The 5,460-nt window shown below is 33.5% G+C and overlaps 1 non-coding gene across 1 annotated transcript; it reads left to right on the top strand.

Annotated features, from left to right (window-relative positions):
• The first annotated feature begins 4,901 nt into the window (after positions 1–4,901).
• Positions 4,902–5,003, top strand: LOC113930045. Its single transcript, XR_003522423.1, has one exon. It is a non-coding gene; the product is annotated as a U6 spliceosomal RNA (small nuclear RNA).
• Positions 5,004–5,460: the final 457 nt, after the last annotated feature.

Genomic DNA, 5,460 nt, shown 5'->3' with positions numbered 1-5,460 from the left:
AATCATGACCTGAGCCGAAGGTAGACACTTAACCGATTGAGCCCCCCAGGCATCCCTGAAATGGCTTTTCAATCAAGATTTTCTTACTTGGTTTTATAATTTTGATCATAATAAAGTTATAGATTAGACAAGAATGAGCAAACTGGCCCTTACCTAGTGTTACTAAACTCTAAAAATAAAGAGCTTTGAGCCCCTACAGTGTAAAATAAAAATCAAAGTAATAATAACAAAGTAATATAAATTAAAGAAATAAAAATATAAATTAATATTTTAATGTAAATATAATATTCAAAAATAAAAATAATTCAAAGTAGAATCACAAAGTTGAAAACAAGCCCCTAGACATGTCTTAAAATTTTCTTTCATGAGTTATTAACTGCACCTTTTAAAGTACAAAAATGGAATATGTATAAAAATTAACATATCACAGTAAATCGGTATATCATTATTAAGAAACATACAGAAAGTCATGTGTAAAAAGAAAAGTGCTAACATTCATAGAAATGAGGGAATTTAGATTAAAGTTATCTATCAAAGGAATCGGAGGAAAAAAGTGATATAACATTCTTTGTAACTAACCCCACTGTGCTGGTGTACATTTTGCAGCTTCATTGGAGTCATCTAAATTTCTTGGCAAATAAATATTTAAGAACACTAAATATGTTTTTAGCAACATCTAAATATTATCTGTACAGTAGACACAACTCACAGTATTAAAAACTCATCCTTCAGTTCAAGTATTTTTTTGTTTGTTTTCCAATTTATATAAGTTAAATGCTTTTTCTTCACTATGGCAATGGCACCCAGGGTTTGCTATGCATACTAATTTTGAGAGAATATATTATTTATTATTTCCTCAACAGATCTTAATGGCTATGTTTTGTGTTTGACAGTTCAGTAAATAAATTTTTAAAAATCTCCCTTCTTTGCCCTTTCCCTGCTGAGTTCTTGAGCCCTATATGCCAACATTCAGCCAACACTGAATCTTTACAGCTGAGTTTCAATCCATGAACAACATTAGTTTGCAATGGAAATGCTGATGCTGTTTTAATTATAGTGGTGTTAACTGCTCCATTATAATTAGAGATCTGCTGACCCTCTTAACTGGTTTTGCTTTCAGAACATCATGAGACAGCCTCCTTTTGCCAGCCATTCATCAGCTTCCTTTAAATTCGGTAACAATTTAGTAGTAAATGTGTTCCTTAATATAGTTTATTTGGCTGCTAAGAAGTTGGATGTTCCTCTCAGATCCTGAATTCTGGGTTCCAAGGGCTTAAGGGAAACTAAGGAGATAATTTAAGCCATCTCATTGTTTTTTAGTCAGAAATGTACCTCAGTATTCATCCTAGTATTCTTTCCCACATTTAAAACTATTTCAGTAAGCCATTTCATCTTTCCTCTACCCACCTTTCCTCCAGCTTCTAACATCTAGTCCAAGAACAGTCTACTCGTATTTATTTTGGCTAGCTTCAGTGGAGATGGAACACAGCTGGTCAGCCCCACCTCCCAGCCCAGGAACCCACTCATTAAGACAGTGATTCAGGCAACTCTTAGCCCACTCTCACTATCTCCTAATCGTTGACTAGTTCTAGTTCACAGTGCCTGGTTTTAAAGACCTTAAATTGCATTTTTTTTCTTTACAAATATTAGTATAAGGCAACTGAGGTAAATTGGATCACTCAAATAGAACATTTTCTGGGCAGATTAAAAAAAACAGTCTTCGGGGGCGCCTGGGTGGCTCAGTTGTTAAGTGTCTGCCTTTGCCTCAGGTCATGATCTCCGGGTCCTGGGACTGAGCTCCGCATAGGGCTCCCTGCTCCACGGAAAGCCTGCTACTCCCTCTCCCACTCCCCCTGCTTGTGTTCTCTCTTTTGCTGTGTCGCTCTCTGTCAAATAAATAAATAAAACCTTTAAAAAAGTCTTCCAAAAAAACATAAAGTTTCCTATTCATATGTGTATTAAAAATGTAATAAAGTTATCAGAAAACAACTTACTTTGAAATCAAAGTTAGCAAATACATATATATTGCCGTGGACCTCAACTTCTGACATGTTCCTGGATACCTGTTAAAAATTCTGATTCAGTAAACCTGCTGTGGGCCCGAGGAGTAGGCACATGCAACAAGCATCACTCTCCTTTCCCGGCACCACCAACCCCTTGATTCTCTCAGAGGACACACAACAAACACTGTGACAGTGCTCACTGCACTTAGAAGTAAACTACTAAAATATTTAAAAAATTGCTATAGAGATTTGAGAATTATCCACATCCATTCAGTTAGAGTATTTCTTAAAACTTACATGCTCAACTGTAATGAGGTTTATATAAGTGTACAATCAGGTTGTAATAACAGCCTTGCAAACTTGGTCACAAAAACCCCAAAACTGGCTCTGGGTAACTTAAGTAGAAAATGCATTTGTTAAAAGGCTAGTGCATAGCAGAATGAATTATAGAAAACCTGGAAAACCAGGTCTGAGACATAGACAGAAATAAGGTATGAAAAGGAAAGCGAAGAATCAACATAGAAAGAATAAGTTAAGAATAATGTTGGTAAAGCTACTGCCATTAACTTTGTTGATAAGCTGCACCCTTCTCTCTCCACCACTACCACCTAGAATAGTTTCTTTCTGTTCTTGTATCTGGTATTCACTCCTTGGAGTTTCAAAATTCAAGGGAAACAATCCAGTTAATAGAACCTAGACCCTATGATCAAGCCCTGGCTCCAGCCAGAAAATGACATCTTTCTAATATCCAGTCATGTATAATTAAATGTTTTGAAAAGACCACATGGCCCAATAAAGCTACAGACTTTGAATACAAAGCATGTAGAAACTAGTTGCTATATATAGACTCACAATAGATTTCTGTTGGAAAAATTCTTGTCCTTTAGAATAACATCCTGGAATTCTCTCTCAAAGAGATGTGGCAGGCATACCATCTTATTTTTCAAGTAAGCTATATAGGCTTTATGTCAATGAGATCACTATTCTGTATCCAGTTATTTTCACCTGCATGATGTATCCACAGGGTTTTAACAGATGTTTTAACATATATGTTTAACATATATCATTCAACATTTATAAATACACACACACACACACATAGCAAAACTTGTTTTCAAATAATTTGTAAAAGTTTATTGTGTTGTCTTTTACTATTGAGTTTAGAGGGTCTTTATGTATTCTGGAAATGAGTGCTTTGTTCAATATGTATTTTGACAAAATTTTATCCCAGTTTGTGTTTATCCCAGTTTCATTTTGTTAATAGTGACTTTTGAGGATCAAATTCTTATTTTAATTAAACTTAACTTAACATTTGGCTTTTATAGTTGCTTTCTGTGACCAGTCTAATAAATCTTTTACTCATATTTTCTTCTTGAGTCTTTATTGTGTTAGTATTTATATTTAGGTCTATGTAAAATCTGTATATATGTAAAGAGGATATCAAGTTTTGTTTCCATACCCAAATGGACATTCAGTTATTTCAGCACTATTTATTGAAAATGTTTTTTCCATGGAATTATTTTGACATCAGATTTGAAATGAATTAATCATATTTGTATTTGTATATTTCTCATATTTTATTGTTTTTGTGATCTGTTTTATTTTCTTAAAATAGTGGCACATTTTCTTAAATACAACTCTTTAGTGATCTTAAAGCCTACTGTAAGTCTTCTTACATTTTTTTTCTTCTTTAATTTTGTTTTGGCTATGCAATGTCACTTGTAAAAGTGAATTTTAAAAAAATAAATATAAATATACATTTTAGAACAATTTGTCAATTTTAATTTTTAAAAGTTAGAAGAGTTTATGACCGAGAAGGTATTGGAATTATAGATCAATTTGGGAAGAAACTGATCTAAAAATACCTTAACAACATTTTGTCTTGTCATTCCAAATGCATGGTGTATCTTTTCATTCATTTATTCATTAAGTCATTCATTCAATTTTTTAAGTTAGTATTATGCTCAATGAACTCACAACCCCAAGATCAAGAGTCACATGCTCTACTGACTGAGTCAGCCAGGCTCCTTTTATTTAAACCTTTATTTTCTTATAATTATGCCCCCATCAAAAATCCTCTTTACTTCCCATTTGTTTTCTAATATGTATTTGATATAGGTTTACTGATTCTTAAATCTAGTTTAATTCACTTACTAGTCTAATAGTAGCTTCATACCATCTATAAATTTCTATGCAGACAATTGTATCATCTGCATATAAGAACAGTTATACTTCTTCCTTTACATTTGTTTACTAATTCCAACATCTGAATAGTATCTGGGTTACCTTCTATTAATTGTTTTTTCTCTGGACTACACATCATATATTCCTATTTCTTGACAGTTCTAGGAGTTTCTCATGTATATGGAACATTTTGAATGATAGAGAGATTCTGCCATATATTAGTTACCTCTGAAGAATGCTGGGGTTTTTGTTGTTGTTGCTCTTTGCTTTTTGTTTTATTAGGTAACTAAATTGGTTGGCCTCAAACTCAAAACTTATTAACCCTGCTATGGAAAGCAGCTGGTGTCTTTGCTAATTATTTTTAGCCTTGTAGATGTTCTTTTGTACCACTACTGGACTTTACACACACAAGTTTATTCAGATATTAGCCAACAATTTGGGCAGAGAGGATACATAAATTGTGAACCCTGCCCCCACCATGACCCTTTTCTCTTCTTGATATTTTTCCTCACTTTCCAGCTTTTTTTGCAAAACCAAATTCAGTCTGCTAATTCTTCCAGTCAATAGGAATAAGTTTTAATGAGGTTTCTGCTCAAATTTAACCTACCTTACATAAATTAAACTAGGTGGTACCCTCAGGGAGAGGAGGACCCACACAGACTAAAGTAAATTTTAGTCTAGTAGTTTCCTTTCTCAATGGGTATAATGCCATTCTTGCTTTGGCAGCATATATACAAAACCGGAGTGATACAGAAAAAATTAGCATGGTTCCTGTGCAAAAACAACACACAAATTTGTGAAGGGTTCCATCTTTTTAATAGATATGCAAAAAATAAAGAGAAAGGAATCCAAGTATATCACTAAAGAAAGCCAAGAAATTGTGACAGAAGAGAGCAAGAGAATAAAGAAACAGACAAAAACTACCAAATCAACCATAAAGCAAGTAAAAAAATGGCAATAAATATATACATATCGGTAATTACTTTGAAGGTAAATGGAATAAATGCTCTAATCAAAAGACATAGGGTGAAGAAATGGATTAAAAAAAAAAAAGACCCATCTGTATGCTGCCTACAAGAGAGGCATTTCAGACCTAAAGACATATGCGGATTGAAAGTGAAGGGATAGAGAAGCATTTATCATGCAAATGGATGCAAAAAGCAAGCTGGAGTAGCAATACTTGTATCAGAGAAAATAGACTTTAAAACAAAGACTGTAACAAGAAACAAAGGAGGACACTATATAATCATTCAGGGGACAACCCAATAAGAAA

The sequence above is a fragment of the Zalophus californianus genome, chromosome 5, assembly GCF_009762305.2.
Source record: "Zalophus californianus isolate mZalCal1 chromosome 5, mZalCal1.pri.v2, whole genome shotgun sequence".
Lineage (NCBI taxonomy): Eukaryota > Metazoa > Chordata > Mammalia > Carnivora > Otariidae > Zalophus > Zalophus californianus.
Note: the sequence above shows the minus strand (reverse complement) of the source record. Positions and strands in the feature narration are given on the sequence as shown.